Consider the following 27,921-nt stretch of genomic DNA (forward strand, 5'->3'; position numbering starts at 1 on the left):
CTTGATTACTATTTCAACAATGATTGTCAATAATCCTGAACATTAATTAAGTCACCGAAGGGTCAAAAAAAATATTTTCCTAGTTAATACATTCACTGTCAGATTCATCAACCAGGTACTGCTATTCTCAATTATACCAAAAGGTGGCAACATGACCACCAATTACATTTTCAGATTTTTCCTTGAGATTGACTTTGTGGCTACTGACAATAGAGTGCTGATCTATCTCATTTACATATTTCACTTTATATGTCAATAACATTGAAATGGCGTGCTATTGCCTGAAAAATCGCATGTAAAAGGCTTACAAAATGTAAAAGCAATCTTGCTGCATGCAAGGTTCAAACTCGTGATGTAAGTGTGCAAATTTGCTATGCTACAATATTATCTCTGCACTAATGTTCAGGCCACTCATATTATTGACACTTTTAAGAGGGAATGCTCTGCCTTCTCGCGCAAGTAGCCAACTCAAGCAGCCCCTCCACAAGCATGTGCTGCCAGCACTGAGCACTCTGCCTTCTAGTTCAAGTGAAGGGCTTGTTGCTAGCCGCAAGGGTTGCATGATGTAATCTCTTGGGGGACTGGAAGATGCACTCTCTTGAGTCGTGTCTACTTTCCTACCCTGAGGAAAATCTACAGCTAGACCCATTCATGTGGTTTGTAACTAAATCAACCTGCGCAGCATACGCTCAATTCGATACAAACAAACAGATGTGGAAGCATATTGAATTACCCAGCAGCCATTTAAGGTCAACGAAATTGTCAAAATAAGGTTATTTCTTCGCAGTTTAAAGTGTCCACATCTTGACAAAAACCCAGGAACATGCGTTTTGATAAAGTTACACACCTTTTTCTGAAAGAAAAAACTGTTAACCAGGACCTGGAAACTTTTCACTTTGGATGGATAGGCGTCAGCCAACTTAAATCCCCCAATATGTAACCAGGTGAACAGTGACATAGTGTATAAACTAGCTGCAACTGTGTTAATGAGAAGTTACCTGAGGAAAACCAATGGGTAGATCCAATTTCTATCAACAGTGGAGGTAGCATTGTGGAGCTAGCACCTTTTACAAAAATATTTTTTTTATTGGTAAATGTCCTGTAAATTTGCTGCAAACTAAATAATGTGCCACAAAATGTTGCCAGAAGTTTGCAAATGTTTGCCACTAGTGTTGAATCTGCAGCAAACCTTTGGCAACAATAATATTTATTGCCACTAGTGGCAAACAGTTTGCCAGAGTTTTTTTCTTGGTAGACAATTCTCTCAAGATTCTATATGAATCTGTGGCATACCTGTGGCAACAACATTTATTGCCACTAGTGGCAAACAGTTTACCAGAAGCCGTTTCTGTGAACACATGAGTTACAAAACCAGTAACTGTTGATGACCAGTCAGGGGGATTAGAAAAATATATAAACAGTTTACCAGAAGCCGTTTCTGTGAACACATGAGTTACAAAACCAGTAACTGTTGATGACCAGTCAGGGGGATTAGAAAAATATATTTTAAAATGGAAAACAAGCTATCTAGCTAGTTACCTACCAAAGTTAACTTCCTAATAAACTAAAATGTTATTAGCTAAATGATGCCTCGTTGGCAGTGCCATGCTTTATGGGATAGAGTGAAACCCATTTTGTTGATAGCAGTTTTAATCTGTTAACGCCACTGGCTAGCTAACATTAGCCATCATATTTCTATTTTTTTTTTTTTACAGATTGAGGCCTTCAGTGACACTGAGGACAGAGAAATGTGTGTACCCGATAGGTCAAGTCTTCTTGCATGCATGGCTTTGAGATGTAAGTTACACTATTTTCTATAAAAACAGCAAGGTTGAAGTTCTACCGAAATGTGAGCAAGTGTCGAGACGTGGCAACTTGCATGTCTTCTTGCATGTCTTCTTGCAACTTGCATGTCGTTCTAGAGTGAGTGACTGACTGAGTGGAAAACAGCTAATGTTATTTCGACAGAAGGGTGTTTTGGCTGACTGAAAATTGTGAAAACGGTAAGTAACATTTTACAAATTATGATGTTGATTGTCAATCAGGTTAAATGGGTTGTCATATCATAATTAAGTAGCTAACTAACGTTATAATGAGCATTCACTATGCTAGCCATTTTCTGTGCTAATATCTCTGGCTGTGGTAATGGTAGCTAGCTAGCTAATGTTAGCATCGCGACAACAATCACAACGCTAGTTTACTGAAGTGTTGTCGCAGAATATAGCTAAATGTATGTATGGGCTGGGAATAGAACGTTCAGAAGGCGAGTTGGTGTCACGATGCTCAATAGAACTAATACAAGCTGGCAGAGTGAAAAATACCCTAAAGTAAAGCCTGTTTTTCCACGATTACTTAAACTATAGCAAGCATTTGGGACATAAGGTAATAGTATGAAACTGGACTCCATGGTAGATGCAATGTACACATTTTCATCAGAAAAAAAAACGTTGTTAAAAATGTCATGTGTCCAGCCTACTACCGTAAGAACTAGCCACATTCCGCTGTCAGACAGGACACAACTCAAAATGCTGGGAAAACAAATTGCTAGCTATTGTTAACAGCGCCTATAGCTCTGTTGTGCAATGACTACAGTGTGCAAACGTATGCTTGCTAGCATCACAAAAACTCACCAGTTTCTAACCTCCATAATACATTCCAGTATGCTCCTTCTCCTGTCTTACTGACATTTTAATCCAAAAGGTGTGCTGATCAGCAGTGTCAAACTAACAACTCTGCCATGTGTTGTATATTTTCAACAACTCTGCTTTGCACAACTGTATGAAGCTAACCAGAATAAGGATTAACCACAATAGTGAAATTTGCAGTTCACCTTCAAAATAACCCCCCCCCCCCCCCCCCATTGAAAGTGATTCAAACGGATACAAATAGTGGAATCATGCATATGTGACTTGTTTCAGGAAACTACAGCGCATTCGGAAAGTATTCAGACCCCTTGACTTTTTCCAGATTGTAACGTTACAGCCATATTCGAAAATGGATTAAATACATTTTTTCCTCATCAATCTACACACAATACCCCATAATGACGAAGCAAAACAGTTTAGATTTTTTTGCAAATCTATTAAAAATAAAAACTGAAATCACAATTACATAAGTATTCAGACTCTACTCAGTACTTTTTGAAGTAGCTTTGGCAGCGATTACAGCCTCGAGTCTTCTTGGGTATGACACTACAAGCTTGGCACACCTGTATTTGGTGAGTTTCTCCCATTCTTCTCTAAAGATCCTCTCAAGCTCTGTCAGATTGGATGGGGAGCGTCGCTGCACAGTTATTTTCAGGTCTCTCCAAAGATGTTCGATCAGGCTCAAGTCCAGGCTCTGGCTGAACCACTCAAGGACATTCGAAGCCACTCCTGCGTTGTCTTGGCTATGTGCTTAGGGTCATTGTTCTGTTGGAAGGTGAACATTCATCCCAGTCTGAGGTCCTGAGCAGGTTTTCATCAAGGATCTCTCTGTACTTTACTCTGTTCATCTTTCCCTCAATTCTGACTAGTCTCCCAGTCCCTGCGGCTGAAAAACTTCCCCAGAGGCAAGGCCCTTCTCCCCCATTGCTCAGTTTGGAATTGCGGCTAGCTCTAGGAAGAGTCTTGGTGGTTTCAAACTTCTTCCATTTAAGAATGATGGAGGCCACTGTGTTCTTGGGGACCTTCAATCCCGCAGAAATATTTTGGTACACTTCCCCAGATCTGTGCCTCGAAACAATCGAAATTGAGCTCAGGTGTATCCGCTTTCCATTGATCATCCTTGACATGTTTCTTCAACTTGATTGGAGTCCACTTGTGGTAAATTCAATTGATTGGACATGATTTGGAAAGGCACACACATGTCTATATAAGGTCCCACAGTTGACAGTGCAAGAGCACCGAGACAAGATGGTTTCAAGACACAGATCTGGGTAAGGGTACCAAAACATTATTTATTTGAACTATATAATGCTAAACAAGGTCGGGATGTTATATAAATTCAACGAAAGAAAAAATCAGTTGAAATCGCACTGTGGATGTAATAGACTTCAGAATTGCATTGGGGACATACTTATTAAATTGTACAGCCTAACCTATGGATTGTGCGCCCATGAAATGGGGTATCATCATGAAATGGGGTGTTCTGTGACACTCACAGAACACAACTGTGTAGAGTTTACACAAATATTAGCGTCTTAGCTCTTATTGTACCCCTCTGCCCAATTCGCTTCACGTCATTGAATGGGTCTCTGTTGTTTCATCGCCCCCAACGCATTCAAAGGATCACGGCTGTTTGTGACTGAAAAGCCCTATATGTATTGATCAACTATGGTTTGCATGCCCTGCCGAAGGACCCTATCATGCAGAATATATGGTTGGAGTTTGTTGGTCCACAGTGCAGTGGTGGTGATTATACTGGTAGCTAGACCATAGACTGCTGGTTATGTAACTGGTTACGTATAGTATATTTGAAAAGTTGTATAAAACAAATCCACAGCCAAGCAGATAAAACTAGTCTTGTCATTTTGTCAGTGAAGTGAATGAGCAAAAAGCTTTGTCCTTCCTTTAGAACAAAATGCATTTTACCACTTCGCTGTCTATTATATAATCCTGTCACAGGCTCTCTCAGTCAACATTACCTCATAAGATTGCCTGCTGCAGTTGTTCGAGAGATGTCCAGTTTGCAGCCAAACATGCAGCATATAGACCAGCAAGTGGGCCCTCATCAGCATTGTTTGTGTGTGACCAACCAATATCTTTGAGGGGCCAGAAGCTGATTTACGCTGCTATGCCCATCAATGGAGCTTTAGAAAAGACCTCCAGCCTTACCCCTTGCCTGCTCAACAACAGTCGTCGATTGGGAAAACGGAATTAGGTAGGCTAACTCTGACATGTTCAAACTTCAACATAATAAATGTTTGTGTGTCAGATATCACCTACAGTGATTATTCCTGTAAAAGTTGTGTCGTACTGCAGCACACCTTGCGGGCTGACGCAGAATTCTATGGCACGTTATTGAATTGTCAGCCATTGTTGCCATTAATGCTAGTTAGTGCTAGTTTGACCACCAGAGGGCATATTTGAGAAGCATTTGTCAGTCTTTAATATTGGCTGTACAAGAGAATTTAAAACCTTTTTTTGTAAGAACATAGTATATGGGATTGATTTTAAGAAATGTCGCTTCATTCAGTTGATTAATATTATGGCGTTTCTATTCCAAACACCTCAGGGTTTCCATTAGGAAAATATCTTGGGAGTAGGCTACAGTACTAAGAGCAAAATAATGTAACATTTCCACACCCTAATTGTAGTCTAACCAATACCCAAACGGTGATTCAGTGAAAATAAAAAATATAATTTATTTACAAAGACCAGTCCCCATGCTTATCTCAGAGCAGCGCGAAACACTGCTGAAATAGTTGACCACACGTGTGTAGGCTATTGCTTCAAATCCTATTGCTTCTATCTTCAATATACTTTAAATGCCACAATATCACAAATAATTGAACACACACAATTCTTAAACTCTGAGAAGGGTAATAGGAGGTGATCTGCACATTAAACTGACATTCTTATTGTTATATTCCACGCATTACTGTGTGTGTTTCGATCCTCTTTCTCTCTCGCACACGCACACACTTGCTGTCTCGGCTATGAAAAGCCAACTGGCATTTACTCCCAAGGTGCTTACCGGTTACACCCTCTGTTTATATAACCACTGTTTATATTGTTGACCCTGCTGGTCATCTATGAATGTTTGAACAACTTGAATAATGATCTAGGCTTTATGGCCATGTACTCTTATCTCCAAACAGTTCGGATTTAAGTTTAACTTTGTATGACTGGCACCTTCAGTGAGATGTCTAATGCTTTAATATTTAATCATTTCTGTCTTCCAAATTCATATTCATTATATAAATAGGCCCATGTGCACCGTGATATTGGGGGTGCGCCATGCGGCCCTGCCTAAAGGGGAAAGGGGGTGCGCCAGTCACCCATGCCTAACGGGGAAAGGGGGTGCTCCATGCGGCCGTGCCTAATGGGGAAAGGGGGTGCTAACATGCGGCCATGCCTAACGGGGAAAGAGTGTTTTTCGACATGCGGCTGTGCCTAACGGGGAATGGGGAGATGACGCCTGTTGGGCGCAACCCAGGCAACATGGAGATGCGGGGATCCGAGCTTAGATGAGAGCCGAAGCCACCCTCCCGGCCTAGAACCCCACGTCGAGGGAAGGGAGAAGCGGAGGGCGTGGGCCTCCTACCCTACCCTCAGAGTCGTAGATACTCCCTCCGGCCCCCCGATCTGCACCTTTTAGATGGCCCTCCTACCTGCAAACGTTTTCTACAGTTAGATATGTGTTCCCTTTCTTGTAGTGTATCTTATTGCCTGTTTTACTATCGTCCTGGGTTTATAGATCGAGTCAATCCTTCATCAGGTGAACTGCAACATGTCGGTTAAAGCGATTTAATTCATGAATGCATTTGAAAGTTTTAATATTGTGATAGTGCAAAATTCCTCTCAAGAAAATTAACATTACACATACTGGTAGGCTAATAACACAATTGTACAAAATACTAAGAGAATTGGTGAAGAAAGTTAACCCTCTACATACACATTTCTTTACCGGAATCTCCAAATGAAAATATTGGCAGATTCATAAAATGTTTGTAAAGTAGTAGATCTAATAACATTTTGAGAATTCTAAATTAATATCTAAGGGGCTTTTATACAATTATAATGCAGGGTTAAAAAAATAAAAAGTTTTAAAATGTACCGCTGAAGTCAGAAGTTTACATACACCTTAGCCAAATACATTTAAACTCAGTTTCACAATTCATGACATTTAATCCTAGTAAAAATTCCGTCTTTGGTCAGTTAGGATCACCACTTTATTTTAAGAATGTGAAATGTCAGAATAATAGTAGAGAGAATGATTTATTTCAGCCTTTATTTCTTTCATCACATTCCCAGTGGGTCAGAAGTTCACATACACTCAATTACTATTTGGTAGCATTGCTTTTAAATTGTTTTGGGTAGCCTTCCACAAGCTTCCCACAATAAGGTGGGTGAATTTTGGCCCATTCCTCCTGACAGAGCTGGTGTAACTGAGTCAAGTTTGTAGGCCTCCTTGCTTGCACACGCTTCATCAGTTCTGCCCACAAATTTTTGACAGGATTGAGGTCAGGGCTTTGTGATGGCCCCTCCAATATCTTGACTTTGTTGTCCATAAGCCATTTTGCCACAACTTTGGAAGTATGCTTGGGGTCATTTGTCCATTTGGAAGACTCATATGCAACCAATGTCTGATGTGACTAAAATCTTGAGATGTTGCTGCAATATATGCACATATATTTCTTTCATCATGATGTGTCTAATTTGTGAAGTGCACCAGTCCCTCCTGCAGCAAAGCACCCCCACAACATGATGCTGCCACCCCCATGCTTCACGGTTGGGATGACGTTCTTCGGCTTGCAAGCCTCCCCCTTTTTCCTCCAAACATAATGATGGTCATTATGGCCAAACAGTTCTATTTTTCTTTCATCAGACCAGACGACATTTCTCCAAAAAGTACGATCTTTGTCCCCATATGCAGTTGCAAACCGTAGTCTGGCTTTTTTTATGGCGATTTTAGAGCGGCTTTTCAGGTTATGTCAATATAGGACTCGTTTTACTGTGGATATCGATACTTTTGTACCTGTTTCCTCCAGCATCTTCACAAGGTCCTTTGCTGTTGTTCTGGGATTGATTTGCACTTTTTTGCACTAAAATACGTTCATCTCTAGGACACAGAAAGCATCTCCTTCCTGAGTGGTATGAAGGCTCCATTGTCCCATGGTGTTTACTTGTGTACTATTGTTTGTACAGATGAATGTGGTACCTTCAGGCATTTGGAAATTGCTCCCAAGGATGAACCAGACTTGTGGAGGTCTACAATTTTTTTTCTGAGGTCTTGGCTGATTTCTTTTGATTTTCCCATGATGTCAAGCAAAGAGGCACTGAGTTTCAAGGTAGGCCTTGAAATACATCCACAGGTACACCTCCAATAGGCTAATTGACATAATTTGAGTCAATCAGAAGCTTCTAAAGCCATGACATATTTTTATTTTATTTTTCCAGGCTGTTTAACTTTTTTGGGATAGGGGGCAGCATTTCCACTTTTGGATGAATAGCGTGCCCAGAGTGAACTGCCTCCTACTCTGTCCCAGATGCTAATATATGCATATTATTATTACTATTGGATAGAAAACACTCTGAAGTTCCTAAAACTGTTTGAATGATGTCTGTGTATAACAGAACTCATATGGCAGGCGAAAACCTGAGGAAAATCCAACCAGGAAGTGGGATATCTGAGGTTGGTCGATTTTCAACTCAGTCCCTATTGAATGCACAGTAGGATATGGATCTCTTTGCACTTCCTATGGCTTCCACTAGATGTCAACAGTCTGTAGAACCTTCAATGAGGCTTCTACTGTGATGTAGAGCCGGATGGGAGCTGTTTGAGTCAGTGGTCTGGCAGAGAGCCAGGTCCTGGTCACGCGCATTTCACATGATAGCGACCTGCGTTCCATTGCTTCTCTACAGACAAAGGAATTCTCCGGTTGGAACGTTATTGAATATTTATGATAACAACATTCTAAAGATTGATTCTATACTTAGTTTGACAAGTTTCTTCGACCTGTAATATAACTTTTTGAAGTTTTCGTCCGACGTTCGGCTGGGCCTGCATGAGCGTTTGGATATGTTTACTAAACGTGATAACAAAAGTAGCTACTTGGACATAAACAATGGACATTATCGAACAAAACAACAATTTATTGTGGAACTAGGATTCCTGGGAGTGCATTCTAATGAAGATTATCAAAGGTAAGGGAATATTTATAAATGTAATTTCTGATTTCTGTTGACTGCAACATGGCAGAATTTTTTTTCTTCTTTTTTCTGAGTGCCGTCTCAGATTATTGCATGGTTTGCTTTTTCCGTAGTTTAAAAAAAATCTGACAGCGGTTGCATTAAGAACAAGTGTATCTTTAATTCTATGTAAAACATGTATCTTTCATCAAAGTTTATGATGAGTATTTATGTTATTTGACGTGGCTCTCTGCAATTTCTCCGGATATTTTAGAGGCATTTCTGAACATGGCGCTAACGTAAACTGAGGTTTTTGAATATAAATATTAACTTTATCAAACAAAACATATGTATTGTGTAACATGAAGTCCAATGAGTGTCATCTGATGAAGATCATCAAAGGTTAGTGATTCATTTTATCTCTTTCTGCTTTTTGTGACTCCAATCTTTGGCTGGAAAAATGGCTGTGACTTGGTGGTGATCTAACAATCATATGTTGTGCTTTCGCTGTAAAACATTTTTGAAATCGGACACGATGGGTAGATTAACAAGATGTTTATCTTTCATTTGCTGTATTGGACTTGTTAATGTGTGAAAGTTACATATTTCTAAAAATAATACAAGTTTTAATGACTGCAAGCTAGGTGTATTTCAACAACTCCACAAATGTCTTGTTAACAAACAAACTATCCCGCGCTGCCTTTTCAGCGGAATGTTGTCGAGGGCTTCCGCTAGCGGAGCGCATGTCCTAGACCGGTTAAAGGCACAGTACACTTAGTGCATGTAACCTTCTGACCCACTGGAATTGTGATACAGTAAAATAATCTGTAAACAATTGTTGGAAAAATGACTTGTGTTATGCACAAAGTAGCTGTCCTAACCGACTTGCCAAAACTATAGTTTGTTAACAAGACATTTGTGGAGTTGTTGAAATACACCTAGCTTGCAGTCATTAAAACTTGTATGTAAACTACAGACTTCAACTGTATATGTTTATTAATTAGTCTTGCTGTCTCAGGTGCTGACCAGTTGCACCCTCTATAACCACTATTTATATTATTTGACCCTGCTGGTCATTTTTACATTATATTCAATTTCCTGCGAGATGTTTCAAGCCATCGACTCACTGATGGTTGAAGATGATGGGCGATCGGCAGTCTGGAATCTGCTGGCATCAGCACAACATCAACATTGCTCTAATCACAATCAGAAGACAGTTGAAGAAACTTGAGTGGACTTATGGAAACGCTCGGTAAGACATATATATATATACCCACTTTTCTTTCAGAACATTAACCATGTGTTCTCTTGTTTTGTACTGTTCTGTAGTTTCTAACCCAATGATTAGTCTGACAAACAAAGAACTTTGCGTGCTGCAAGCCCAGGCATGGATCAAAGCTAGCAAGACATTCAATGACACCATCTTCACAGGCGAATCAACCGTGGCCCTTGAGCAATTCGCACAAAATTGCTACAGAAAAAAAGGAAGATAAAGCAAGCTGAGACCCAAGCATCCCCTCAAACTCCATGTGTTGGGGGCAATTTCTGGCCAGGGACCAGGCCCATTTTTGGTGGTAAGTTTAGCAATTTATAAAGCAAAAGGTACATAAAATGTTGTAGCCTCCACCCCATGGACTGCTATGTGTTCCACAATAATTCACTGTTGCCTTCTTATTCAGGTATCATGGCTCGAGATTTCTTTGAGGAAGAAATCATCAAGAGATATGCTGGAACCTATGTCAGAGAGGTGTTTCTGGGAACTCATTGTTTCTTTCAATGTAGCAATATTTTGTTATGTTTAGGCCTATTTACATATATATTTCTCATATTATACCTAATATTGGCTGTTAGGCTAAATGTCTTTTTTTCTTCTCCAAATGCAGACAATGACCCAAAACACATTGCCGCCCAGGTTTGCATTGGGAATGAGGGCAAATAAAAAAACAGCATCTTGTTTACATGTCAAAAATAATTTGTATCTCCCTTTCCAATACTTTTAGAGTTTGGGATTTACAAATGTGCGCTTTTCATGTGAATATTCTTTAAATCCAGTTTGGATTTAAGTATAACTTTTGTATGACTGACGCCTTCAGTGAGAGGTCTAATGCTTTCATATTTAATCATTTCTGCCCTCCGAATTCATACAGTATCTAAGGGGCATTTTTCGTTAGGGCTAAACTGCTCTGTGAGAATATCTAATCATAATCACTTTGTAAATAAGGATGCACTATGAAAGGAAAATGACATGCGCAAGAGATGGTGGTAATATTTTTCCTTTTAGAGACTATAATACATGGCATCCAGGTCATTTCTGTTTCTCTTAGAATAAAAACCTGAGTGTAATAACAGTTTTAGTAAGTAATATGCTACAGTTCAGTCACAGCTTGTTCTGACGAAGTAGAAACAAATAAATAAGTGACTTTTTTTGGTGTGCGTGCAGGACAGAGGAATAGCAATTCTTACACTATTGCTCTAAATTCAATCATCTTCTTCATCCTCATCATTCAGTTAATTCAAATTCAATTTTGAAGTCGTGCACAATTATCAGTTTCTATTTGGTTTATATCGCCCATTCATTGTCAGGTAGAGACACATTTAGCACCTTGAGAGCCAAAAGCATAATCAGTGCTCTAACTCCCACTTGCGGTGTTCTGGAGCAATGAAGCAGTGACGCAGGGTAACGTATTCAACTACAAATTACCTTTGAGGAACCACTGTATCCCTAACTGCCATAGGTAATAGATCAAATCAAACTTTATTTGTCACATGCGCCGAATACAACAGGTGTAGACCTTACCGTGAAATGCTTACTTATAAGCCTTTAACCAACAATGCAGTTCAAGAAAATATTTACGAAATGAAAAAAATGACGCAATAACGAGGCTATATACAAGGGGATACTGGTACCAAGTCAATGTGCGGGGGTACAGTTTTAGTCGAGGTAATTTGTACAGGTAGGTAGGGGCAAAGTGACTATGCATAGATAAACAGCGAGTAGCAGCAGTGTTAAAACAAATGGGGGTGTCAATGCAAATAGTCCGGGTGGCCATTTGATGAATTGTTCAGCAGTCTTACAGTATGGCTTGGGGGTAGAAGATGTTAAGGAGCCTTTTGGTCCTAGACTTGACGCTCCGGTACCACTTGCCGTGTGGTAGCAGAGAGAACAGTCTATGATTTGGGTAACTGGAGTCTTTGACAATTTTTTGGTCTTTCCTCTGACACCGCCTAGTATATAGGTCCTGGATGGAAGAAAGCTTGGCCCCAGTGATGTACTGGGCTGTACGCACTACCCACTGTAGAGCCTCACAGTCAGATGCCGAGCAGTTGCCATACCAGGCGGTGATGCAACCGGTCAAGATGCTCTCGATGGTGCAGCTGTATAACTTTTGAGTATCTGGGGACCCATGCCAAATCATTTTAGTCTCCTGAGGGGGAAAAGGTGTTGTCGTGCCCTCTCCACGACTGTCTTGGTGTGTTTGGACCATTATAGTTTGTTGGTGATGTGGACACCAAGGAACTTGAAACTCTCGTCCCATTCCACTACAGCCCCGTCAATGTTAATGGGGGCCTGTTTGGCCCACCTTTTCCTGTAGTCCACTATCAGCTCCTTTATCTTGCTCACATTGAGGGAGAGGTTGTTGTCCTGGTCTCTGACCTCTCTATAGGCTGTCTCATCGTTGTCTGTAAGGCCTACCACCACACCACTGTTGTCGTCAGAAAACGTAATGATGGTGTTGGAGTCGTGTTTGGCCACCAGTCATGGGGGAATAGTGAGTACAGGAGGGGACTAAGCAAGCACCCCAGAGGGGCCCCAGTGTTGAGGATCAGCGTGGTAGACGTGTTGTTACCTAACCTTACCACCTCGGGGCGGCCCGTCAATGACTGTGTTCACAGATGTATGAGATGCAGAGAGACCTGGCACTCAACACATCCACAATGATGTGATTACAATAGTAATAATGCAGTACAGCACAAATGTCCAGTTAACTTCTCTAGGGTAGGGGGCAGCATTTGGAATTTTGGATGAAATGCATGCCCAAATTAAACTGCCTGTCTGTGAGTATAACAGAACTGATTTGGCAGGCGAAAACCTGAGTAAAGTCCATTCAGGAAGTAGTTTTTTTTTGTTTTTGTTTTGTAGTTTTCTATTCAATGCCATTACAGTATCCATTGACTTAAGACTCAAATTGCAGTTTCGATGCCTTCCACTAGATGTCAACAGTCTTTAGAAATTGTTTCAGGCTTGTATTCTGAAAAATGAAGAAGAGCAGTCTCAATGAGTTGACCCTAAAGTGTCAGAGCTCTTTCATGCGTGAGACGGAGAGAGTGCGTTTCTTGTTTACCTTTTAAATTGACGACGTTATTGTCCGGTTGAAATATTATCAATTATTTAGGCTAAAAACAACCTGAGGATTGAATATAAACATCGTTTGACATGTTTCTATGAACTTTACGCATACAATTTTTTTTTTCTGTCTTCCTGTTTTGTCTGCATTTGAGCCTGTGGATTACTGAAGAAAACGAGTGAACAAAACGGAGGTTTTTGGATATAAAGAGACTTTATCGAACAAAAGGAACATTTATTGAGTAAATGAATGTCTGCTGAGTGCAACCATATGAAGATCATCAAAGGTAAGGGATTCATTTTATCTCTATTTCTGACTTGTGTAACTGTTCTACTTGGCTGGTTACTGTTTGTAATGAATTGTCTAGTAGGCTATGTTCTCAAATAATCGTACGTTTTTAAATCTGACACCGTAGTTGGATTCACAAGAAGTTAATCTTTAAATCTATGTAAAATATGTTTTGTTTTCTGAATTTTTATAATGAGTATTTCTGTATTTGAATTTGGCGCCCTGCAGTTTCACTGGCTGTTGAAGAGGTGGGACGCTAACCTCTCACGTACCCAAGAGAGGTTAAACAACACCATTTTCATTCCATGTGTCACTGATGAACTCTGCCTAAATTCTGCATATTTCTATAGATGGACTGGAGATGATTTTGCCAGATGACTTCCTTAGTCGTTTGATGGGGAGACCATAATTGGGTAGATTTTCTCTGACCTGTTCAAACTTCAACATACTGTGGTACCTGTTTGTGTGTCAGATATGACCTATCCTAACTGCCATTGGTAATAGAACATTAACTGTGGATGTGTAAACAGGAACATGTATGAAGCTACTCTAGCTCACGGAGACTTGAACAATGACGTGATTAAGTCCAGACTGACAAACAGGCTTGGTACAAATGTCTCTGAAAATTTTACTGGACACAACGTTTACTTGTATTGTCTTTTTTTATTATTGAATTGAATGGTATCAGTGAACATGGGGAGGGAGAAACCCTGTGTTTTCTTCACCAGGATCAGGGAACTCCTGTTGTATATAGGACACCACACAGGTATGACCACTCTGACGTTTCCCAGGTAGCCACATTACCACCAAACATTACATTTACATTTACATTTAAGTCATTTAGCAGACGCTCTTATCCAGAGCGACTTACAACTTGGAAAGTTCATACATATTCATCCTGGTCCCCCCGTGGGAATTGAACCCACAACCCTGGCGTTACAAGCGCCATGCTCTACCAACTGAGCCACACGGGACCAAACAAAATGCAGATAGTCACAGTATCTGTATCGGCTGGGAATGAGAATGAAAGTTACACATTGCTATTAGCATAACACTGCTTCTATGGTATTATGTAAAGTGTTGATTATTCTACATGGACCTGTTTCTACATTTGAAAGTTATCAAAACACTTAGTTTACAATATCTACATAAATTCAGCAATTGCATTCTTCTCATATTACTCTCTAGGCTACTGACCGATTCAAAGCTTCCTCTGGCATCTCACCATACATCTGCTTATATTTATTGAACTCAGCCTGCAAGAGGTTTGTTTGTTGTGATTGAGTTGGGGGAAACTGCTGCTGTTTGAGAAGGTTTGAATCCTAAGCAACCTGCATACACATTGTTTGAAGTACAATAGACCGACATAGCTACTGTAGCAGGTCAAAGCTGTGTGCTGGAAAACCTTGGTAGAGCATGGGTGGAGTAGACATTGTGGTGCTCTTGTGAATTTCCATTATTTTTCAGCTTCAGAACAATGCCTACTTCTCACTTAAACAGTTTATTTTATTTTAATTAGACAGTAATCAATCTGATGTTACCGGGCAAGCTAACTTGGTAACATTCCATTAGCCATCATACTTGTGGAAAAAGCAGTGGAAAACAATGCATTTTGACTGTAATAGCGCTGTGTTTACAGAACTGTCCTTTGCTTTGGCATGTATTGATAGTCCTTTGTCCTTCTGACAGAACCCAAGGGGGCATGTTTCTGTCAACAGACCTTTGTGAAATAGACTGTAACCTAATGGAGCCTATCAATTTTATTGTATCTATACGAGCGGTGGTTTAGCTACATTGGTTATCAAGGTGTTATGTATTGAAAATCATTGAGTTAGGTCTATAGCTACAAAATACCATGTTGGCCTACTGGACACATTCCTAGCGGTTTTGTTGTAAATATATTTTTTGTTTGTTAGGATTCTAGTTTTGAATAGGCACAGTCTTCATCTGCTGTGAAAATAATTGGAGGAAGACCTCTCTAGTTGGGGCTGGCCAAGCAGAAGGTTAGTGAAAATCTTTCACCTGTGGTTCTGTTACCCATTTCACAACATTCAAATCATACTACATAATATGTAACTGCATTCTGTAAATTCCTGTTGCTTTGTTCTTATTATCATTACAGACTAAATTACAGACTAAAATGTGCTGTCCTTTGAGGAAAGGGGAGAGGTACTAGAGCAGGTGTTGTCCCGTCACCTAATGTTTGGCGTCATGGAATTGAGGAAAGCTATCCAGGAACTCCAGATATACCAGACTGAGGAGTGCACCTGCCAAAATTGCCGGGAGACCAATTGGCCACTGACCTTGAGAGGAAGTGCTGCGGTCAGGGCCAGGACGGATGAGGATGAAAGGAGGCGTTGTCACAAGAAAGTAAAATGTATTTGTCACATGCGCTGAATACAACTGTGTAGACCTTAGAGAAATGCTTACTTACAATTCCTTAACTGAAAAATAAGTGTTAAGTAAAAAATTGATAAGTAAAAAATAATTAAAGAGCAGCAGTAAAATAACAGTCGCGAGGCTATATACAGGGGGTACCGGTACAGAACCAATGTGCGGGGGCACAGGTTAGTCGAGGTAATTGAGGTACAGTAATATGTACATGTATGTAGAGTTAGTGACTATGCAGAGATAATAAACAGAGAGTAGTAGCAGAGTAAAAGAGGAGGTAGGGGGGGGGACAATGCAAATAGTCTGGGTAGTCATTTGATTAGCTGTTCAGGAGTATTCAGGAGTATTATGGCTTGGGGGTAGAAGCTGCTAAATTTGGCGCTCCAGTACCACTTGTCGTGTGGCAGCAGGGAGAACAGTCTATGACTAGGGTGGCTGGAGTCTTTGACAATTTAAGGACTTCTTCTGACACCGCCTGGTATAGAGGTACTGGATGGCAGGAAGCTTGGCCCTTGCGGTCGGAGTCCGAGCAGTTGTCATACCAGGGCGGTGATGCAACCTGTCAGGATGCTCTCGATGGTGCAGCTGTATAACCTTTTGAGGACCCATGCCAAATCTTTTCAGTCTCCTGAGGGGGAATAGGCTTTGTCGTGCCCTCTTCACGACTGTCTTGGTGCGTTTTGACCATGTTTGTTGGTGATGTGGACACCAAGGAACTTGAAGGTCTCAACCTGCTCCACTACAGCACCGTCGATGAGAATGTAGGTGTGCTCTGTCCTCCTTTTCCTGTAGTCCACAATCATCTCCTTTGTCTTGCTCACTGTGAGGGAGAGGTTGTTGTCCTGGCACCACACGGCCAGGTCTCTGACCTCCCTATAAGCTGTCTCATCGTTGTCGTAATCAGGCCTACCACTGTTGTGTCGTCGGCAAACTTAATGATGGTGTTGGAGCCATGCAGTCATGGGTGAACAAGGAGTACGGTAGGGGACTAAGCACGCACCCCTGAGGGGCCCCCGTGTTGAGGATCAGCGTGGCAGCCCTTCAGGAAGTCCAGGATCCAGTTGCAGAAGGAGGTGTTTAGTCCCAGGGTACTTAGCTTAGTGATGAGCTTTGAGGGCACTATGGTGTTGAACGCTGAATTGTAGTCAATGAATAGCACTCACGTAGGTGTTCATTTTGTCCAGATGGGAAAGGGCAGTGTGGAGTGCAATAGAGATTGCATCATCTGTGGATCAGTTGGGGCGGTATGCAAATTGGAGTGGGTCTAGGGTTTCTGGGATAATGGTCATGATGTGAGCCATGGCCAGCCTTTCAAAGCACTTCATGGCTACAGATGTGAGTTCTACAGGTAGGTAGTCATTTAGGCAGGTTACCGTAGTGTTCTTGGGCACAGGGACTATGGTGGTCTTACAGACTCCGTCAGGGAGAGGTTGAAAATCAGTTGGTCAGCGCATGCTCTGAGTACATGGTAATCCATCTGGCTCTGAATGTTGACCTGTTTAAAGGTCTTACTCACATCGGCTACGGAGTGCGTGATAACACGATTGTCCAGGACCAGCTGATGCTCTCATGCATGCTTCAGTGTTGCTAGCCTCGAAGCGAGCATAGAACTAATTTAGCTCTTCTGGTAGGCGTGTCACTGGGCAGCTCTCAGCTGTGCTTCTCTTTGTAGTCTGTAAAAGTTTGCAAGCCCTGCCACATCCGAGCGTCGGAGCCGGTGTAGTACGATTCAATCTTAGTCCTGTATTGACCATTTGCCTGTTTGATGGTTCGTCAGAGGGAATAGCGGGATTTCTTATGAGCTTTATGGTTAGAGTCCCGCTCCTTGAAAGCGGCAGCTTTACCCTTTAGCTCAGTACGGATGTTGGCTGTAATCCATGGCTTCTGGTTGGGGTATGTACGGTCACTGTGGGGAAGACGTCATCGATGCACTTATTGATGAAACCAGTGACTGATGTGGTGTACTCCTCAATGCCATCGGAGGAATCCCGGAACATATTCCAGTCTGTGCTAGCAAAACAGTCCTGTAGCTTAGCATCTGCGTCATCTGACCACTTCTTTATTGACTGAGTCAATGGTGCTTCCTGCTTTAGTTTTTGCTTGTAACCAGGAATCAGGAGGATAAAATTATGGTCAGATTGGCCAAATGGAGGGCGAGGGAGAGCTTTGTACGTGTCTCTGTGTGTGGAGTAAAGATGGTCTAGAGTTCTTTCCCCCCTCTGTTTGCATTTAACATGCTGGTAAAAATTAGGTGAAACGGATTCAAGTTTCCCCGCCACTAGGAGTGCCGCCTCTGGATGAGCGTTTTCCTGTTTGCTTATGGCCTTATACAGCTGATTGAGTGCAATCTTAGTGCCAGCATCAGTTTGTGGTGGTAAATAGACAGCTACGAAAAATATAGATACATTCTCTTGGTAAATAGTGCGGTCTACAGCTTATCATGAGATCCTCTACCTCAGGCGAGCAAAACCTTGAGACTTCCTTAATATTAGATTTCATGAACCAGCTGTTTTTTTACAAATATACACAGACCGCCACCCCTTGTCTTACCGGAGGCAGCTGTTATATCTTGCCGATGTAGCGTAAAACCCACCAGCTGTATTTTATCCATGTCGTCGTTCAGCCACGACTCGGTGAAACATAAGATATTACAGTTTTTAATGTTCTTTTGGTAGGATATTCGTGATTGTTGCTTGTCTATTTTGTTATCCAATGAATGTACATTGGCTAATTTAAGTGATGGTAGATGCAGATTACCCACTTACCGACCTACATCCCCGATATCTCCGTCTCTTTCTCATGCGAATGACAGGGATTTGGGCCTTGTTGGGTGTCTGAAGTAAATCCTTTGCATCCGACTCGTTGCCCACACAAACTTCCCTTATTTACATATGATTTATATGTTTGGTTGTAGGCCCCTCTCTTTCAACAACATTTCTGAGTACTCTGTCGGTTCACAGTTCCCGTGAGCCACAAAGACTGACAATAATAAGGAAAGCTCAGGTCCTTCCTCGTGCAAAGGTTTGCTAACTGCATCCTGTGTTACGTGGCGACTCCTCAAAGTTGTAGCAGCTCAGTCGTTGTTGGTGACACTTCAGGGAGTCTTCTTACGTAGATTTCTTATGTAGAGTCTCCTATAGCTGAAAGAGAATAATATTTGGTGAGTATTTGGCTATAGAATTTCATTGTTAGCAGTGCAGAACTCTAATGTTGACATCATTTGAATATAACAGCGACAACATTTATTATATTGTAATGAGATCTAATGTACATTTTTTTCATTTGACATCATACAAATATTTGACTTGCATTTTGTTGCCCTCCATGTTCTCCAAGGCTGGACGATAGTTACAAGGGTTATATTTAATTGCTGTGGAGACCTAGATAGACAACAATTCAAACATGCTCCATCCATTCTAATCCGGAATACGGTTTTACCATTTGGCAACTATGAAAGAATTTCCTTTCACGAATATCAGTCATAGATTTCCAGGCTTAATACATTTAATTTAGGATTAAGGGAGTTAGTATTTTTTGCACTCTTAGAAATAAGGGTACAGTATTGTTCCCTGGGGTAGAGAAAGATCAAAATACACATGCACCATCAGAAGTGCAAATAATGATCTCATATGGTACTTTTTGGGACTTTTAGGGTCGATGTGTGAATAATGAGTATTTACATTTTTGTTCCCCATATTTTTAATATAAAAGGTACAATCACCACTCACTCAAAAAAAATGGGTACATTTCTGTTTCCCAGGGTACAAACATGTTTTGTGTATCCTCAATAACTTTGGCAATAAAGCCCTTTATCTACTTCCCCAAAGTCAGATGGGATTGTGGATACCATTTTTATGTGTCTGTGTCTAGTATGAAGGAAGTTAGAGGTAGTTTCGCAAGCCGATATTAACTAGCGTTAGCGCATTGCTAGTAGATAGAGGTCGACCGATTTAATTAGGGCCGATTTCAAGTTTTCATAACAAACGGTATTTTTGGACACCGATTTGGCCGATTTAATCAACTAGGCAAATCAGTAAAGAACACATTCTTATTTTCAATGACTGCCTAGGAACAGTGGGTTAACTGCCTCGTTCAGGGGCAGAACGACAGATTTTTACCTTGTCAGCTCGGGGGATTCAATCTTGCAACCTTAGTTAACTAGTCCAACGCTCTAACCACCTGATTACATTGCACTCCACGAGGAGCCTGCCTGTTACGCGAATGCAGTAAGCCAAGGTAAGTTGCTAGCTAGCATTAAACTTATCTTACAAAAAACAATCGATCAATCATAATCACTAGTTAACTACACATGGTTGATGATATTACTAGTTTATCTAGCGTGTCCTGCGTTGCATATAATCGATGCGGTGCGCATTCGCGACAAAGGACTGTTGTTGCTCCAACGTGTACCTAACCATAAACATCAATGCCTTTCTTAAAATCAATCCAAAGAAGTATATATTTTTAAACCTGCATATTTAGCTAAAAGAAATCTAGGTTAGCAGGCAATATTAACCAGGTGAAATTGTGTCACTTCTCTTGCGTTCATTGCACATGCAACAGTTTGGGCCGCCTAATTTGCCAGAATTTTACGTAATTATGACATAACATTGAAGGTTGTGCAATGTAACAGGAATATTTAAACTTATGGATGCCACCCGTTAGATAGAATACGGAACGGTTCCGTATTTCACTGAAAGAATAAACGTTTTGTTTTCAAGATGATAGTTTCCGGATTCGACCATATTAATCACCTAAGGCTCGTATTTCTGTGTGATATTATGTTATAACTAAGTCTATGATTTGATAGAGCAGTCTGACAGCGGTGGTAGGCAGCAGCAGGCTCATAAGCATTCATTTAAACAGCATTGCGCTGTTTATGACTTCAAGCCTATCAACTCCCGAGATTAGGCTGGTGTAACCGATGTGAAATGGCTAGCTAGTTAGCGGGGTGCGTGCTAATAGCGTTTCAAACGTCACTCGCTCTGAGACTTGGAGTGGTTGTTCCCCTTGCTCAGCATGGGTAACGCTGCTTCGAGGGTGGCTGTTGTCGATGTGTTCCTGGTTCGAGCCCAGGTAGGAGCGAGGAGAGGGACGGAAGCTATACTGTTACACTGGCAATACTAAAGTGCCTATAAGAACATCCAATAGGCAAAGGTTAATGAAATACAAATGCTAAAGAGAGAAATAGTCCTATAATTCCTATAATAACTACAACCTAAAACTTCTTACCTGGGAATATTGAAGACTCATGTTCTCATGTTCTGAGCAAGGAACTTAAACGTTAGCTTTCTTACATGGCACATATTGCACTTGTACTTTCTTCTCCAACACTTTGTTTTTGCATTATTTAAACCAAATTGAACATGTTTCATTATTTATTTGAGGCTAAATTGATGTATTATGTTAAGTTAAAATAAGTGTTCATTCAGTATTGTTGTAATTGTCATTATTATAAATGAATAAAAATCGACCAATTAATTGATGTCGGCTTTTTTGGTCCTCCAATAATCGGTATCGTATCGGCGTTGAAAAATCATAATCGGTCGACCTCTAGTAGATACCCATAGACTTCCAGTCATTGCGCAAATGTTTGTCTTACAAAAGAACAAATGGCTTTGCCACTGGTGGTACTATATAAAGGCAAACTGCCTTCTTCAGACTAAATTCTTCAGACCAGCAGGTGCCACTAGTGTACACTGTGTTAATTGAACTTGTTTAAAAACTTTGTTTCCCCATCACTAGCGACAAGCGGCTGTACCCTTTTAGGAACAAATCTAAACCTTTATTTCTGAGAGTGTTTCCAGTCATTCAATATAATGTTACGATTTTATTCTCATTGATCTAGGACTGTCTACATCTCGGCCAGACAGCTCAAGTGGGGAAAAACATAGTAATATCTGTGTAGTAGACTAATCGATTGGGATAGTATGTCATCAAAACTCAAAGTAAATCCTGGGTAGTTAATTTTCCTAAAAGGCTTGGGTACATAAATGCCTAGCATTAGGAGATGTCTATTTTATTATTAGGTAAATTCTTGGCCAGCTAGGGGAAATAAAATGATGGAACCGACTGTTGTCCTTGCTTACCGATCTGATCAGCAGTTGTAGAAGCACTGAAAAATAAGCAATATATTGTTCAAAGATATTTTCTAGCTAGAGCTTTGTCATCAAATAAGACCATGGCTATTCTGTGCCAGAAGTGTGAAGTAGTTAGCTAGCTAATCAGATGTGTGACTTACATACATACACTCGGTGGCCAGTTTATTAGGTATACCCATCTAGTCCCGGGTCGGACACCCCTTTGCCTGAAATTCTTTGGGGCATTGAAACTTGGCTCAATTGCTATCAAGGGACCTAAGGTATGCCAGGAAGACATTCCCCACACCACCTCCACCAGCTTGTACCGTTGACACAAGGCAGGACTGGGTCATGGACTCATGCTGCATATGCCAAATCCTGACTCTGCCACCAGCATGACATTATTTGCCTGTTTGTGGGCCGCCTGTTAGCTTGCACGATTCTTGCCATTTTCTTTCGATCTCTCATCAACAAGCTGTTTTTGCCCACAGGACGCTGACTGGATGTTCTTTGTTTGTTGCACCATTCTCTGTAAACCCTAGACACTGTTGTGTGTGAAAAGCCCAGGAAGATGGCTGTTTCTGAGCGCCTGGCACCGACGATCATACCACGCTCAAAAGTTGCTTAGGTCACTCATTTTTCCCATTCTAACATTCAATTGAAAATTCACTGCATGACTTGATGCCTGTCTTCCTACTTTATATAGCAAGCCACAACCACGTGACTCACTGTCTGTAGGAGCAAACCATTTCCGTGAACGGGGTAGTGTACCCAATAAACTGGCCAGTAAGTGTATATAGTCATAGCATGTTACAAATAACTGCCAGAGGCAACATTTTACATTCCGATGAAATAAACTTATGGCGCAGTCAAGTCAGCTCAATATCTAGCAAGATATATTAGCTATGTCTTACCTTTTCAGCAGAAAAAAGGACAAATCTTGGTCGGTTTTGAATCTTTAAGCTAGCTACCACAAATCGGAGGTTGGCCCAAGCTCTTCGTTTCTCTTTTCGCCTGTTTTTTCTTCATAGTTCCCTGTTTCTTTGGTTTTGATGTAGAAGCTGCTGGTATCTGGCATAACTGGAATAGCTAAAGTGAAGATGTCTGGTCCCAGTCGTATCAATTAGAACTCAGTCAGCCACTCATTGTGGAAACTTGTCATTCATTACACGTGGCACTAAATCTGGTGGGAAATTCCAACCCGACATGGAAAATGAAGACAGCTGTTTCCAGGCAGGCTGGAGGCGCAATATTGTCACTGATGAATCACATTGGATGACCACTAACGACTGGTTAGATCTTTTGGACATACAAAAAATACAACAAGTTAAACATTAACGTCATATGAGGTTGGAATAATACTGTGAAATTGTGAAAATTATGATAATGCCCTTTTAGAGTATGAGCTATTTGAAAAGGCAGCCTGCAATTTCAGCCTGTTTTTGCTTTATTGAACCTTTTAAAAGTGGGTTCGGCAGAAATGTATTTGATTATTATTTCTAAAATGAATTAAAAAATCTATGGAGTTGCAATTTAGCAGTGGTTGTACGTCTCTGCTAAATGAATATAGGGGAAACATTGGGTAAAAAAAAGACTTCCTTGTCAAGATTTGTGGATTCCAGACAACCATTCCTTCTAACCATCATAGTCTAACGGCAGACTGTCTTGTTCAGCTCAATACCTTGAACTGCTAATATCATGGTCCCCGAAGGAACATTGTGGTTCTTTAGAGTTTAGGCAATTGCTAATTTGCTAATAACTGACTATCCTTTATATGAAAGTGAACAGTAACTGCAGTATTGTAATTGTTGGGTTAGGGGGAACAAAATCTTAATGCTAACCGACAGACTCATTAACCCTCCTGCTATGTTCCGGTCGAATTGGACCAATTTGATTTATTTGACCTTTATTTAATTAGGCAAGTCAGTTAAGAATTAGGCAAGTCAGTTATTTACAATAATTGCCTAGGAACAGCGGGTTAACTGCCTTGTTCAGGGGCAGAGCGACAGATTTTTACCTTGTGAGCTCGGGGATTCAATCTAGCAACCTTTCGGTTACTGGTACAACGCTCTAACCACCTTTTGGTTACTGGTACAACACTCTAACCACTAGACTACCTGCCGCCCCACAAGTTCTCTTTGAACATTTTTGTTAATTTAATCTGATTGACATAAGGTTCCATGACTTTGTCCACATCTGAACACACAAAATACATTCTGATGATTTTCATTACATTTTGGATGTTTTATTTAACTTTTGTACACCTGTGGTGTTCCCGGTCAGAAAAGACCCGGTCATTAGAAATTAATGGGTGAGACTACAATTAGTGTATAAAATTGAGTTCAGGCACATACCAATTCATCAGCATGTGTGTTTGAGCGCGCACACACACACCTCACTCTCCTTGGCTGCCATGGCAACCTCCACAGGAACCTTTCCCCAATAGAATCTTTCCTCCACGTGAACCACACCTGTTGGCATTCTCACAAACAATCGCAACATTGTTCCAATAATATATAGAACTTTTCTCGCAGCTCTAGTGTATAAAGCTTTTTTGAGGCCTTGCTCACAATTCATTCTGTGGCAGCACAATGACCAAACGATATACTGTATGTGAGGCTCTTGTTCATATCTTTGATCATGACACTGGTGAGGAGGATAGAGTCCTTGTTAAAATTTGACACAAAGTAGTCTGTGATAAATAGCCCGATATGTTTCATCTGAGTATTTGTTATAGTCAAAATAATCCATACATTATGCTTTTTTTACTCAAAAACAAATTGTATGAGCTCAGGCCATAAATAGCAAGTTTAAAACAAGTTCAAAACTTGTAATGTTCACAAGAACTTAAGTTGATAAAAAGATCTAACACAACATTAGGTGATAATATGTATTATTATGGATTTATAATCAGCTATAATGGTGCGGTCATGATGACGATCTCACTTGAACTATCCTATCAGATTTACCGGTATAGCGCTTACACAGATGGTAAATAAAAATGATTTTGGTGATGTATTGAATTTAGATAAAGCACTGTGTCTCTAGTGCCATTCTCAATGTGTAACGGCTGTCTAATGCCTCCTCCTCGGATGACGGTGTCTGCCCGTACTCTTGCTCTCCACGGTAAGCTCGGGGAGTTGGCGCAGGTCTCCTACCTGACTTCGCCACACTCCCTTGTAGTCCCCCCCAATAAATTTTTGGGCTTGACTGACAGGTTTCCAGCCTCGCTTCTGTGCTGCCTCCTCATACCACCGCCTCTCGGCTTTAGCTGCCTCCAGCTCTTCACGAGGGCGGCGATATTCTCCTGGCTGTGCCCATGGACCTTTTCCGTCCAATATTTCCTCCCATGTCCATGAATCCTGCGATCGCTGTTGCTTTCTCCCACGCCGCTTGGTCCTTTGTTGGTGGGTGATTCTGTAACGGCTGTCTAATGCCTCCTCCTCGGATGAGGAGGAGGAGTAAGGGTCGGACCAAAATGCAGCGTTGAATGTAGACATAATGAATTTATTTGACAAGACGAACACTGACACGAACTACACTTGATAATTAACAAAATAACAAACCAACGACGCAGACTGACCTGAACATAAGAACTTACATATAGACACGAAGAACGCACGAACAGGAAAGACTAGCCAAACGAATGAACAAACGAAATAGTCCCGTGTGGTGCAACGGACACAGACACAGGAACAATCACCCACAAACAGTGGGAACAGCCTACCTTAATATGGTTCTCAATCAGAGGAAACGTCAAACACCTGCCTCTAATTGAGAACCATATAAGGCAACACATTTAACCCAACATAGAAACACATAACATAGAATGCCCACCCCCACTCACGCCCTGACCAACTAAACACATACAAAAACAACAGAAAACAGGTCAGGAACGTGACACAATGTAACGCTATGCCCCCTATTGCCTTAAGGGAAGTAATGTAGCAGGATTTATGTGAGCCTTTGTTCCACCCTAAAATGTGTGGTGTGCTCAATGGCTCACTATACTCTGGCCTCTTCTTAAGCGGCAAATTTATATGACAGCACATTTGGAAAATATTATCCCTCTATGCTCTCAATCACTTTACAATTATCATTGTAGTGGCCTGTGCTACTACCTGGGTGGAGAGTGAAAAAACTGCTTGCACTCGATGTAACATACAGGGAGAGATAAAGCACTGGAATAGAGGGAAAGGGGATGTCAAGGTATCTCTGAGCTGGAGCTCATTTGTGAGTGAGATGAAAAATACAAAAGTTTGAAAGATGGTCACAGGCAATAATTGCAAGCAAAACACCGGGGCGTAGATACTTAGGATACTGGTGTTGCGGTCAAAGGGTCTAAAGGCCTGTCTGCTAACAACCAATCAATATTGGATCACAGCGTAATGTATACGATTAGCCTTATCAGGATCAAGATAGTTTCATGGTCCTTGTCTTGTGCAACCCTGCAGTTACCTGTGCAAGTACAAGCCACTGTCCTTGTTTTTACACAGTAACTGACAGATAAGTGGGCTCTCGTCATTTGAACCTTGCCTGGGTTACAGTCTGTGTTTACAGCATCCTCATGTTTGAAGTGATTCTGTTTTTCTCAAGAGTCAGCTGGGTGCTGGGGTTAGCATACAAACAAGATATGGATACAGGTGCCGTTAGAGAAAGAGAGAGGTCTGTTTTTCACCAGAATGGCGACACCCAGGATCAAGAGTCCAGAATCAAGGACACGTTTGTCACAACAAAATGGGAGCCAGACCAAAATGTTCTGGGATTGCGCTTGTTACACTCACTGTATTGACACTACAACTTGTTAATTAAAAGAAAAGACATAGAGATGTAGTGATGCGTAGATGTAAAACACTGCGCACGTTTAAATATCAAATGAGGAGCTGTGGTCTATTGACTGGGTTGTACGATGGTCCACTGAGTGCCAGATTGTTATGAAAGTTCAGCTAGATGGACACCTGTGGCATTTCACTGGCATTTACCATTTTTCCCTTAAGGGAGCAGAAACACATTCACTTGTGTCATGAAGCAGAACTACTTCTCTCCATATTGCCTCAATTAGAACAGGGAATGAGACTCACTCGCCACAGAATTTGAACAATTTGAGGTTGGATCTGTTAAAGTGACATGGTGGGTAATACTGCTGGATATTGACAGGCCTCCGACAGAGTTTGCCTCCGTCACTCACAGTGTAATTGGAGCATATCAGACTGCTGCACAGTTTTCTGATTCTGGATCAGTGGAATCAGTGGTTTCTCACTCACACTGAGACACTTAGGGGTATGGGTCGTCACTTACTATTCATTTTCCTTGTTGTAGTCACACAGCTCACAAAGAGATATACTCTCACATGTATAGCCACTCACACACAGCGAACACACCTACTTACAAGACAAGATATCATTAAAAGTTGACAGACTCTCAGGCACACTTGCTCTTGCACACACACTATACAGCACTATCACCCACGGAAGCACACACACACGCACACACCTCCCTCCGATCACTCACACAGTGGGATGACAGGAAACAGGTTCTCAACTGATCTATTTTAGTTTATTTGGATCCCCATTATCTGTTGCATATCCCACAGCTATTCTTCATGGGGTCCACAAACATAACAAAAAAAGATACAAGCACAACATAATACACTACAGAAGAAAAGTTATAGAATTGAATAGAACATAATCAATTACATATACTACATACTGTACAAATCCAAGTACGCCCGGGTGAACCAGGGCCCAAGGGGTTGGCCAATCAACCACAGAGGTGTCAGGACACATGAGTACATTGGGATGATTGTAAAGTAAAATCGTCAGAGGAGTGGAACAAGATGAAAAACTCTCACCAATCACTGTGTGTGACAACAGTGCTTATGTGTGAGTGAGTGCATAGACCCTGGAGATAGTATGGAGCTAAAAACATGGAGCATATGGAAGATGTCAGTCAAAGTATGAAACAAACTAATAGTACAATAAC

At 41.1% G+C, this 27,921-nt stretch overlaps 1 protein-coding gene and 1 non-coding gene across 3 annotated transcripts in view; both read right to left on the minus strand.

The window, feature by feature from the left end:
- The window catches only part of LOC129862723 (metabotropic glutamate receptor 8-like), a 238,714-nt gene that overhangs the window by 139,391 nt on the left and 71,402 nt on the right, over nucleotides 1-27,921 (minus strand). The window lies entirely within an intron of this gene.
- Nucleotides 14,368-14,444, minus strand: trnat-ugu (transfer RNA threonine (anticodon UGU)). Its single transcript has one exon. It is a non-coding gene; the product is annotated as a tRNA-Thr (tRNA).

Source organism: Salvelinus fontinalis, chromosome 9, assembly GCF_029448725.1.
Source record: "Salvelinus fontinalis isolate EN_2023a chromosome 9, ASM2944872v1, whole genome shotgun sequence".
NCBI lineage: Eukaryota > Metazoa > Chordata > Actinopteri > Salmoniformes > Salmonidae > Salvelinus > Salvelinus fontinalis.